Here is a 12,901-nt window from a genome sequence, read left to right as displayed (position 1 = left end):
TGTCTTATAGGGTTTGTATTTATCTCAAAAAAAAAAAAATAAAATAATTATTTTTTGTAGCTCTATGGATTATTTATTTTTACATTAGAAGTGACAGTCTGTTCTGTAACTCTAATATTAGAAAAAGCCTCAATACAGAGATGACATCTTAACATCTAAGTCTAAGTTTATATGTGATCCAAACAATAAACTTTGATTCGCACAAGGCCTGCCATCTCTCGCCGCTGGCTTAACACGACAGTGTATCTTAGATATTACAGGTTTCTGTATGATCGCACCAATAAAATTAAGAGCGGACGCGTATGGTAGACGCAAACACAAAGTAGGCGTCTAGTCAGATCATTAGAAAACTGTAAGCGTCCGAATTTAATTGTTTATGAAAATTATATCAATACTGGTCAATTAATTGGTGTTAAAACTTGCGATTAAATTTAATGTTAAATAATATAATTGTAGAAAAAACTATTACGCGGTAAAAGTGTTTTCTTTATTTTGAAATATATATTCGGCTTTTCCTTAAAAATATTTCGGTTGCAAATTAATAAAAATAAAGACTGATAGTGCGGTATATCAGTGTTTATTGTGCCCGTGCAAGTGTGTGTAAACAAGAAAATCGAAAGGAAACACTAATATGCAGAATCTAGGGGGTTTTAAGGTAAAAATCCTAACTAATTATTGTTTTTCGTAATTTTAAGGTCAGTCCTGTGCGACGCGATTCTGACGCGTACGCCTTGCATTTTTGGTTTTTACAGATAGTGTTGCGATTTTTTCTCTTTCCATACTTATTTTTGTATAGTTTTATTTATTTCATCGGGTTTATATGTCATATAGGTCTATTCACCTTCCTCTTTCTGATCCTTGGATGAGTATTTTAATATAATCCAAATAAATTAATTATAATTTGGTTATTTAAAACAATTTGTTCGATTATTTGATATAATATAATATATATCATCTAATATACAACATGGTATTGATAATAAACATCTACAGAATACTTTGTTTGAGTTTTCATCGACAGAAAAGACTTCGTTATGCAAAAATATCCCGAGAATGATGAAGGAAAATCCTCGGAAGATAATTTCCCGGGTCACATAAGCCCTCTAAAACAACACTCTACCGAGTAATAATCTCTTTTCGGACGTTTTCATCAAGCAAACGGTCGGTGACTGGCCACTCATTATTTCCATATTTCGCTGACTGTCAGCTGTCTTTATTTCCTCGTTTCCTTCGGGCGACAGGGAACGCTGACGGCGGTTTTTAATTTGTCGGTGGTTTATCCGGGGAGACGCTATTCGACGTAACACATTTTAAATATGGAAGTTTTTTTTACAGCTCATAATAAACCTTTATTATTTACTCCCCATTCTGGACTAAAAACATAAAAAAAGTTAATTTTTTTATATAACATATAAAGTTACATACTTATTTCCTTCAATAAGTTATATTTAATAACTGCATTCTCGGCCATATCTGCAAAACAGTATTAATTATTTCCTCATCAGTTATAATCTAATGCTCACATATATTTAGAGCAATTACACAAATATCTATGCACACAAACCTTTGACACTCTAAAAAATGAATTTCAAAAGTTATCCTATATTAATTATATACTTATATTTAGTTTCTATTGTTCTTGTCACTTTGTGTTGGTAATTGGACAGCATTGGGCCATAAACTTACAACAAAAAAGTTTCATTTAGTCCCTTTCGCTATCAGAATTACTGTTCACATCAAACATCAAATTATCAGTTTCTAATCTATCGAACACTTGTTCACAATTGCACCATTTGTCAATTTTTCCTTCTGTTTGTGTGATGGCGTTTATCCAAACTGAAGGTATAACTGCAAAGAATTATTGAAAAATAATATGATTAACAAAACCTAATGAAATATTATTCTAACTGTTACCTTTGTTTGTTAATTTTTGCTGTGTGTACACTATTTACTAGCGTCTTGCCAAGAGTGGTCCAATGTTTTGTTCTGAAATATCCATATCTGGCACAGATACATAAACTGAAATAGTAAGTCTTCCTTAATGTTATCATATGTTTTTATAAATTTTATTCTTTTAAACTGTTTAAGTCCTATGTTTTCAAACAGTATATGAAGGGATGACTTACATCCCTCAAATAAATGCATATCCATAAATTTCCTATTGATACTTACAACAGTAACAGTTTTCTTTGAAATAATTACATTAAAATATCTTAGTATTGAAAAAAATACTCACTGCTATATATATTCCATAAATTTTTGTTTTTAGTGAATCTAACATTATATTGTTTCTATTTTTTGAGAAATTTTAGTCACAGTATCTATACTACTATCCAGCAGCAACACGCTAAAATATTTCCAATAAAATCTTACCAACTTAATATTCAATAGTATCAGTGCTTATGCGTCTAACGCATTTTACTGCCAAGGGCCCATTATCATTCCTGTTCGAAGTAACTGATTAGAGATATGTTTCTGACTATAACTATCAATGGACCTTAGAATTTTTTAACGTTTGAGAAGTGACGATTTTCATAAGCTGATTCACTTAAATTTCCGAACTGTCCAGACAGCGTTGTATCTCTTTTTAACTAGAGTAAAATGATAAGGAAACTATTGTCTGATTTTCACAGGAATTTATATATTGCTATAGGGAACACATTCGAGAACTTGATAACGTGAGTTGACTGTTATTTTGAATGGGTTCTAATCGCCCCCCTGCTCTTTTATATTATACAACACTAGAATCCACCATCATAGGGTGTATTTCTGGTGGCCTATGGAGTTGTAGCGGTTGCTGCAAATTTACCAGTTAGGTCATTTAATAGTTATTTGCATTGATATATCAAATATTCACCAATAGATATCGCTGTTATAATCACATATAAGCACCTAATATTTTACAATGGTTTCATTAAAATAACGCGCACTAATCCTGCTGGGGCATGGATGTAGTTTATGTTTGTGATTGTAATTGTAAATGTCTTTATAGACAACAACGGAAAATCCGACAAGAAATAATTTACCCAGTCACGCCAGTAACCGGGCTGGGTAAGACCGGATGTCTTCTGGATGGTCTCTAATTTTTTCACTGGCCAATCGGTAGGCTTACTGTCGGTTTGGTCCATATAAGCCCTCGTTAATAAAAAGGAGACTTTAAAATATAAAATATAGAAACTAAGGTTTGTATTTATCTCAAAAAAAAAATTATTATTATTTTTTGTAGCTCTATGGATTATTTATTTTTACATTAGACTGTTCTGTAACTCTAATATTAGAACAAGCCTCAATACACAGGTGACATCTTAACATCTAAGTCTAAGTATATATGCGTTCGAAACAATAAACTTTGATTCGCACAAGGCCTGCCATCTCTCGCCGCTGGTTTAACACGACATGTATCCTAGATATTACAGGTTTCTGTATGGTCGCACCAATAAAATTAAGAGCGGACGCGTATGGTAGAAGCAAACACAAAGTAGGCGTCTAGTCAGATCATTAGAAAACTGTAAGCGTCCGACATTAATTGTTTATGAAAATTATATCAATACTGGTCAATTAATTGGTGTTAAAACTTGCGATTAAATTTAAAGTGAGATAATATAATTGTAGAAAAAACTATTACGCGGTAAAAGTGTTTTCTTCATTTTGAAATATATATTCGGGTTTTCCTTAAAAATATTTCGGTTGCAAATTAATAAAAATAAAGACTGATAGTGCGGTATATCAGTGTTTATTGTGCCCGTGCAAGTGTGTGTAAACAAGAAAATCCAAAGGAAACACTAATATGCAGAATCTAGGGGATTTTAAGGTAAAAATCCTAACTAATTATTGTTTTTCGTAATTTTAAGGTCAATCCTGTGCGACGCGATTCTGACGCGTACGCCTTGCCTTTTTGGTTTTTACAGATAGTGTTGCGATTTTTTCTCTTTCCATACTTATTTTTGTATAGTTTTATTTACTTCATCGGGTTTATATGTCATATAGGTCTATTATTCAAATTCCTCTTTCTGATCCTTGGATGAGTATTTTAAATAATCCAAATAAATTAATTATAATTTGGTTATTTAAAACAATTTGTTCGATTAATTGATATAATATAATGTATATCATCTAATATACAACATGGCATTGATAATAAACATCTACAGAATACTTTGTTTGAGTTTTCATCGACAGAAAAGACTCCGTTATGCAAAAATATCCCGAGAATGATGAAGGAAAATCCTCGAAAGATAATTTCCCGGGTCACATAAGCCCTCTAAAACAACACTCCACCGAGTAATAATCTCTTTTCGGACGTTTTCATCAAGCAAACGGTCGTCACTGGCCACTCATTATTTCCATATTTCGCTGACCGTCAGCTGTCTTTATTTCCTCGTTTCCTTCGGGCGATAGGGAACGCTGACGGCGGTTTTTAATTTGTCGGTGGTTTATCCGGGGAGACACTATTCGACGTAACACATTTTAAATATGGAAGTTTCTCTTACAGTTCATAATAAACCTTTATTATTTACTCCCCATTCTGGACTAGAAACATAAAAAAAGTTTATTTTTTCATATAACATATAAAGTTACGTACTTATTTCCTTCAATAAGTTATATTTAATAACTGCATTTCTCGGCCATATCTGCAAAACAGTATTAATTATTTCCTCATCCGTTATAATCTAATGCTCACATATATTTAGAGCAATTACACAAATATCTATGCACACAAACCTTTGACACTCTAAAAAATGAATTTCAAAAGTTATCCTATATTAATTATATACTCACATTTAGCTTCTTTTGTTCTTGTCACTTTGTGTTGGTAATTGGACAGCATTGGGCCATAAACTAACAACAAAAAAGTTTCATTTAGTCCCTTTCGCTATCAAAATTACTGTTCACATCAAACATCAAATTATCAGTTTCTAATCTATCGAACACTTGTTCACAATTGCACCATTTGTTAATTTTTCCTTCTGTTTGTGTGATGGTGTTTATCCAAACTGAAGGTATAACTGCAATGAACTATTGAAAAATAATATGACTAACAAAACCTAATGAAATATTATTCTAACTTTTACCTTTGTGTGTTAACTTTTGCTGTCTGCACACTATTTATTAGCGTCTTGCCAAGAGTGGTCCAATGTTCCATTCTGAAATATACATATCTGGCCCAGATACATAAATTGAAATAGTATGTCTTCCTTAATGTTATCATATGTTTTTATAAATTTTATCCTTTTAAACTGTTTAATATGTTTCTAAACAGTATGTGATGGGATGACTTACATCCCTCAATTTTTTTTTTTTTTTTTTTTTTTTTTTTTTTTTTATATAATTATATACATTGTTACTAGTCGTTGCCGACTAACCTACAATTTGTCCTTATAATAGCTTAAATCTAGGTATATATCTAATAGGACTCATCAGTCCTACATAGTCTCTAACATAATAATAATTGTTTTAACACTTTGAGTTTTTTCTAATGCACCTCACTGCACTACACTACAACACACTACACAAGTTCAAATGGTTTGGTCCTTTTGAGTCTGCGTCCAGTTTTGGTGTTGTCCAAGAGTTGTAATACTTCGAAATTAACATGAGAGTGAAGTCTCTCCTCATGTCTCTTTGCAATTCTTTTAATTTCTTGATTGACAGTCGGTATCTGAAGATCTCGATGTAAATAAATGGTCCGGTAATATCTGGGTGCACCTACGATGCTTCTTAGGACTTTGTTCTGGAAAACTTGTATTAGATTTATGTTGCTTTTTGCGGAACATCCCCATAATTGCATTCCGTATGTCCATATAGGTTTTAATATTTGTTTATATAGAAGTAATTTATTATGTATAGTTAATTGAGATTTTCTTCCAATTAGCCAATACATTTTTCTATATTTTAACTCAAGTTCTTTTCTTTTCTTTTTGACATGTTCCTTCCACCGTAGTTTTGCATCAAGTGTCATTCCGAGATACTTAGCATTATTGCTGTATGGTATGACAGTGTGGTTTATGGTCAATGGTGTAAGCGCGGCCTGTTTATAGGTGAATTGAACATGCACAGATTTGTTTTGGTTAATTTGTATTTTCCAGATTTGGGTCCATTTATTTATAGCGTCAGTAGCCTGTTGTAGGTTTCTGGTTGCATCTTCGCTATTGTTTCCGACAGCAAGAATAGCAGTATCATCAGCAAATGTAGCCATTGTAATGTTTTCGATTTGTGGTATATCACATGTATAAAGTAGGTACAGAATTGGCCCCAGTACACTTCCTTGTGGTACACCTGCTTTAGCTTCTTTTATTGTAGAGTAAGCTTCCTCTTGTTTCACTCTAAACATTCTGGCTGTGATGTAGGATTTTAATAGTTCGGTGTGTTGCTTCGGTAATATTTTCTGTAGCTTATGGACGAGGCCTTTGTGCCATACCTTGTCGAAAGCTTGTGCTACATCTAAGAATACAGCTGAGCATACTTTATTATCTTCATAGGCTTTTTCAATAACATCTGTTATTCTATGCACTTGATCAATCGTTGAATGTTTGGTAATAAACCCAAACTGGTGTGTTGGTATTAGGTTTTTTCTCTCTATAATTGGTTTTAATCTTTTCAAGAGGAGCTTTTCAAATACCTTAGCTATCATCGGTAACAGTGAGATAGGTCGATAAGCTTTTATATCATTTGGTGATTTTCCAGGTTTTGGAACCATTATTATTTCAGCCATTTTCCAAACGTCTGGGACATATTTCAGTCGAAATGCTGCATTGATTAAGTTAGTGAGCTTTATAATACCCTTTCTTGGCAGATTGTGCAGCAATTGCCCTGTTATTAAATCATAGCCTGGTGATTTATTTGGCTTGATGTTTGTTTTAATAACGTTGGTGACTTCTTTCGGAGTTGTTAATTGAATTGTCGAATTTTCGCCGTCTATGTCCGGTAAAGTATGTTCAATTTCACTTTCGTTTGGTTTGAAAGTTTTCTCTAAATGGTCAGCGAATGCTTCTGCTTTCTCCAGGTTGCTGCGTGCCCAACTTCCATGCATGTTTCTTATCGGAGGACTATGTAGACAGGATCGTTTTAGGTATTTAGTGGCTTTCCAGAGCGAATAGTCTGTGTTCTTGTCGTCTGTTAAATTTCGTAGATAGTTATTTATGGAATTGTTTTTAATTTCCAAAATTTCCCTCTTCAACCTTTGTGTTATGTTGTTTAAGATATTCTTATTTTCAGGTGTTCTATTTTGCTGCCATTTTTTCCGTAGTTTTCGTTTTTCAGCTACCATTTCCTTGATTTCTTTCGGGTAATTTATTCCTTTGGTTGAAGTTTTAATTTCTGGAGTGTTATTCCAAGCAGCCTGTTGGATGTCTGCAACGAATTTTTCGGTTTCATAATTTAATTGGTCTTCTGTCTTAAGGGGAACATTTAGTTGAATTCGATTGTTTATTTCTTCAACAAATCCTTCCCAGTCTGTCCTCTTGTTGGTTAATGTTGGATTTTGTTGTTTTCTTATAATGTTTTCACTCAGCGTCAAAATCACAGGTGTGTGATCTGAACTTAAGTCAAAATTTTCTTCAACTTCCATGTAGTTAGTGGTTATGTTTCTAGCTATAAAGAAGTCTAACAGGTCTGGAGTTTTCTCTGGATCGGTAGGCCAATAAGTTGGTTTTCCTGTCGACATGTAACTGCACCCTAGCTCAGCAGCTGCTTTATGTAATTCATTACCTTTAGTTGTCGTCATTCTAGATCCCCATCTTGTATTTTTAGCATTGAAATCACCACCGATTATAAATTTTTCTCCTAGGTTGTTTAGAACATTCAAGTAATTTTCTTTTTTTTGGTTGTATCTTGGAGGGCTATATATGGAAGCTAATGTAACCCTGTATTTGCTAGATATAACAGTTACTGCCGTTACCTGATTTTCTGCTAAACTGAGTCCGGGTTCTTGATGATGGCATATATTATTTTTTATTATTATTGCACTTCCTCCTCTTGCTGTGTTAGCTGGATGAATGGTGTGGTAAAAGTGATATCCTCTAAATTTAATAAAGGATTCCTTTGTCAAATGGGTTTCAGATATTAAGCAAATATCTATTTTTTGCAATTCTAGGAATACTTGTAGGTCAGCGTGATGTTTCTGAATCCCATTAGCATTCCAAATTGCGATGCGGATGTCTTTACTTGCCATTTTTAGTTCTTGAGGCCACCGCCCTATTGTTTTCGAGTTTAAGTAATCTTTCAGAAAACGATTCAATAATCTTTTCCTGGTTGTCCAGCTTTGCTATAAGTTTCAATAGCAGTTCGTTGGTTGTAACGTCTTCTTTTTTTGTTTCTTTTTGAGCGGTTTGGTTTATGCTTTGAGCATAGGTCATTTCATCGTTGACTTCGTTGTACATTTTTGGTTGTTTATTTTGAGTCACTGTTTTTTGCTCTTTAGCCTGACTGATTTTATTTCTTCTCTCTTGGAATGTTTTCGCAACTACGCATCCTCTGTAGCTTGCTGGATGCGCTTCATTGCAATTCGCACATTTCGCTTTTGTTCCTTTGGGTTTTTTGCATTCTCCCGTGATGTGTTTTCCTGAGCATTTTACACACCTTGGTTCCCTTTTACAGAATTTTTGTGTGTGTCCATGTAATTGGCATCTCTTGCACTGTGGCACAAGATTTGCCTTTCTAAGAGGTTCTATTTTTACTTCGACTCCTAGAATTTGTTTAATTTCATAAATTGCTTTTATGTCCGTGTTGTGTTGGAATGATAACATAAACAGTGGTAAAGGCTTCTTCTGGACAACTATTTCTCCATTGTTATTTTTATTTCGTTCTTTTTTCAGGATATTTGTGACGTCAGTACATTTAAGTCCATTTTTTATTAACTCTTCCACTATTTTAGTAGTTTTAGCTGTCGGTGGAAGCCCTCTTGCCATTACTTTAATGTCTCTGGTTTGCTTATCTTCATACGAGTGCCATTGTAATTTTAGGAATTCCAAGCACTCAGCAATTTTCGTAAAAGTTTTACGACATTCGGCGTTTAATTTGATTTGTCCATTGTTTAATGTTGTTGCTCTAAATAGTATATTATTTGTTTTCATTGTTTCATATAGCAAGTCAAAGTCTGTGACATTACTTACTATAATTGGAGGTGGTCTCGGCACTTTTATTTCTTTATTCAATTCTTGTGCTTTAATGGTTTTTGGTTGTTGTGGTGAAGCTTCAGGTGTATAGTTTGCTTTTCGTTTCTTATTTCTTTTAACTGTTATCCAGCCTACTTCTTTTTGCAATTCTTCCTCGTCTGTTTCATAGTTTACAGGCAATTTGTTTTCAGTGCACTGGTTCACTACGGGAATGCTAGTTGGATTGTATGTGTTTTGGTTTTTTATTAGGAGTTGTAGTGCATCTAATTGTTTTTGCATATTTGTTAGTGCAATTTCCAGATTCCGTCGGGCTGTTTTTTCGTTAATATACGCATTATAGAGAGCTTGCTCATTTTGCGTTCTCTTATGGTTTTCTTGACAAAAGATTTGATTCTGTTGTGCCAGATGAGCTTCACCTGACGTTGAGGATTGTGTTTCCATCTCATTTAGTCTCTGGTTCTCTCTATCAATCATTTTTATTTAATGAATAGTTTAATTCACGTTTTTACAAAAATTTCAGTACCGGTATTTGTTTCAGAACCGTTATAACGCCGCATTTGTGGTACAGATGATGCACCTCCGACCCTTAACAGCCCCCAAAATTTTACCTTTGTTACTTTATTGCAGTGACCATCGTTTTAAACACATTTTCACTAAACATTTAACGCGCAGTTTTAACACTGTTATTGTCGTCACGGTTTTTACTTATTTTTTAAAATCGCATTTGTGGCACAGGTAGTACACTTTCAAATTTATTACACTGACCGTCGCTCCAAACACGTCTTTACTCTACGAAGGTCGAACGACAACTGACATCCCTCAAATAAATGCATATCCATAAATTTCGTATTGATACTTACAACAGTAACAGTTTTCTTTGAAATAATTGCATTAAAATATATTAGTACTGAAAAAAATACTCATTGCTATATACATTTCATAAATTTTTGTTTTTAGTAACGTTATATTGTTTCTATTTTTGAAAAATTTTAGTCACAGTATCTATACTACTATGATATGTTTACATAGAGATATGTTTCTGACTATATCTATCAATGGACCTTAGAATTTTTTAACGTTTGAGAAGGACGATTTTCATAAGCTGATTCACTTAAATTTCCGAACTGTCCAGACAGCGTTGTATCTCTTTTTAACTAGAGTAAAATGAGAAGGAAACTATTGTCTGATTTTCACAGGAATTTACATATTACTATAGGGAACACATTCCAGAACTTGATGACGTGAGTTGACTGTTATTTGGATGGGTTGTAATCGCCCCCTGCTCTTATATTCTACAACCGTAGGTTCCACCACCATACGGTGTATTTCTGGTGGCCTAAGGCGTTGTAGCGGTTGCTGCAAATATACCAGTTAGGTCATTTAATAGTTATTTGCATTGATATATCAAATATTCACCAATAGATATCGCTGGTATAATCACATATAAGCATCTAATATTTTACAATGGTTTCATTAAAATAACGCGCACGATAGCGAACCATCAAACAAATTCTACACCAATCAACCGACGGTACATCACCCCTGGCCCCTTCACCCCTCTCGTGCCACAACGAAAACTTTCCCACCGTAATCGGGACTATATTTCGCCGAAAAGTTCGGCCTCAAACTAAAATTTAATCAAAAACGAATACGGAGGCCGCTCTCTCCTAGCGGTTAATGAAATGTATTAATTAAGCGTTGCGAGCGCCACCTCTAGGCCTTTAAGTTCGAATAATGAGCCGTTCGGACGCTGTACGCGCTCACTTCTCGCCCCCGTTGTTCCTGAAGAGGCATGGAGGGGGCGAAAGGGTGGTTCGCGGATTCGTTTTAATGAAGTCTTCGGTAGTTTCGGAGGTTTATTTGCTAGTTATCGAGTTTTCTATTTTATTTTCCGCCTCGTCATAACACGTAGGACGGCGATTGTGAGAGCTCGGTGTTTTACCGCGTTCGCTTCTTCTTTTTGGGATATTTTGGGGTGGATTTATGGCGGCGTTCTGTTTTTATTTCTTGGTTTATTAGATAATTGGACGCGTACATTTCGCTTGTTCCGATATAAGTGTAAGTTTCTACACAAATCTACAGGGGATGAACAAAATAATATGAACACCAGACATATACACGATATTTAGTTATTAATAAGGTGTAAACTGACTTTGTGTGTTCTTTTATGAAGATCACTACAAACTAATGGGAAATTTTGATCTTCTTACTATTTACGAGACGTCTACTATCATTCACACAAATTCGAATTTTATCCCTCATACTTTTCATACACTATATATATATATATATATATATATATATATATATATATATATATATATATATATTAATATAAAATAATATAAAATAATATAAACAAAGGATGAACAAAATAATATCAACACCTGACATACACATAATATTTAATTATTAATAGCATGTTCAATTTGACGATTGTGTTGGCCAGGAAAGATGTTTTAAAATATCCTGAGAGTCCTCAAAACAAGACTGAACCTTTTTGGCTACTTGTTTGGGTACATTATTATCTTTTAATATGGCAGTATTTTGCAGCAATATGCTAGTCACAGTCATTGAGGATGTTGTAGTCACGTGAGTGAGAGTACCAGCTGAATGCCACGGTATTACCTTCCAAATCATAACAGAACCCTCTATGCTTGATTGTAGGAAGGAGGCAATCCCGATTGTAGACTTCTTTTGAGATTCTCTAAACAAAAACCCGACTGTTTATAGAAAACAATTTAAGCTATTATTCATAAGACAATACCACATTGCTCCATTCACCATTCCAATCATTACTTGTCCAGGTATTATAATCATGGTACCATTTTAGTGTTGGTTTCTGCTATAATGGGTTTCGTTATCGCAGCCTTTCCATGAATGTTCTCTTTGTGGAACTTCCACCGTATTTTTTTTGTCAAAACAGTGTTACTCAAGTGAGTGTTAAATTTTGCTGCCACTTTTGCTGCCATAATTTTATGTTGTCTGACAGTCCTTTTTTATGTTCGTTGGTCTCTATCAAGTTAATTTTGGGTTTCGCCTACTATTCTTCTCCGTCCATAATGCCATTACCGTAGATACTGTCACTCGTAAGACTTTATACAATTCAGCACAGATCAGATATTTCATCGATAGCTTGTTCATTCTGTCGCAAAACAAAGCGTATAATACATTGAAATAAGACCTGCAAAATTTTACATATAAACTGAGCAATACATACACGTCGCACTATTTATTCAGTATTTGTGTTGCCAACGTGCAACCATCTCCTGGTTTGATTCATTTAGGTTTTTGAGAATTGTCCGAAAATATAGGAGTAATAATTTGAGTTTACTTTTTTAGCAGTTTGGAGATAATCCACGAACAAAACTCTCTGATTTCCAAAAAAAACCACTTTCTTAATACGTAAATCCTTGATAACTCGATTTACAAGGTTTAAATATAAATAAAAATAAATTAAACAGATTAGATATCTACTAAATAATTTACTTCAATAACAGCGAAACTGGCAAAAGCTTGATAATCAGCTCTAAACCCATTACAAATCGAAGGTAATGCCCATGAATTAAATAAATTTAGATTAGACCTTTCGTGCCCATTACAAAGACGGAGGGCATGTTATTGTTATTACGCTGTTGACAAAGGACAAAGGTTCTTTGAAACCATCGAAAAAGAGATGATGTTTGTCTTGTCGGGCGACTCGAAGGGAAACGTCTACCTTTGATAATTCTATTTTTGGATATCGGGTAAAGGAATGACGACATCAACGGGACGTAATGGTCCCGATTAAT

At 33.9% G+C, this 12,901-nt stretch overlaps 1 protein-coding gene and 3 long non-coding RNA genes across 5 annotated transcripts in view; 1 reads left to right on the top strand and 3 right to left on the bottom strand.

Moving 5' to 3' along the window:
• The first annotated feature begins 346 nt into the window (after positions 1–346).
• LOC143203478 (uncharacterized) overlaps positions 347–12,901 on the top strand; it is a 310,987-nt gene continuing 298,432 nt past the window's right edge. Inside the window, exon 1 of one of the 2 annotated variants that reach the window (XM_076415653.1) lies at positions 347–655. The gene's annotated coding sequence lies outside the window, so the exon portion shown is untranslated. Of the gene's footprint in view, positions 656–3,476; positions 3,812–12,901 lie in introns of those variants that run through there. The other variant, XM_076415652.1, reaches the window with a different exon arrangement.
• LOC143203481 (uncharacterized) lies at positions 1,154–1,671 on the bottom strand. Its single transcript, XR_013007343.1, has 4 exons — positions 1,565–1,671; positions 1,426–1,473; positions 1,348–1,373; positions 1,154–1,291 (listed from the first exon to the last, which is right to left on the bottom strand). It is a non-coding gene; the product is annotated as an uncharacterized LOC143203481 (long non-coding RNA).
• On the bottom strand, positions 1,709–2,513 carry LOC143203479 (uncharacterized). The gene is made up of 3 exons (XR_013007341.1): positions 2,374–2,513; positions 1,915–2,019; positions 1,709–1,848 (listed from the first exon to the last, which is right to left on the bottom strand). It is a non-coding gene; the product is annotated as an uncharacterized LOC143203479 (long non-coding RNA).
• On the bottom strand, positions 4,315–4,734 carry LOC143203480 (uncharacterized). Its single transcript, XR_013007342.1, has 4 exons — positions 4,723–4,734; positions 4,583–4,631; positions 4,505–4,530; positions 4,315–4,448 (listed from the first exon to the last, which is right to left on the bottom strand). It is a non-coding gene; the product is annotated as an uncharacterized LOC143203480 (long non-coding RNA).

This window comes from Rhynchophorus ferrugineus, unplaced genomic scaffold (genome assembly GCF_030347505.1).
Source record: "Rhynchophorus ferrugineus isolate W39M unplaced genomic scaffold, kcgeb_rfMv2 rfM10, whole genome shotgun sequence".
Classification (NCBI taxonomy): Eukaryota; Metazoa; Arthropoda; class Insecta; order Coleoptera; family Curculionidae; genus Rhynchophorus; species Rhynchophorus ferrugineus.
Note: the sequence above shows the minus strand (reverse complement) of the source record. Positions and strands in the feature narration are given on the sequence as shown.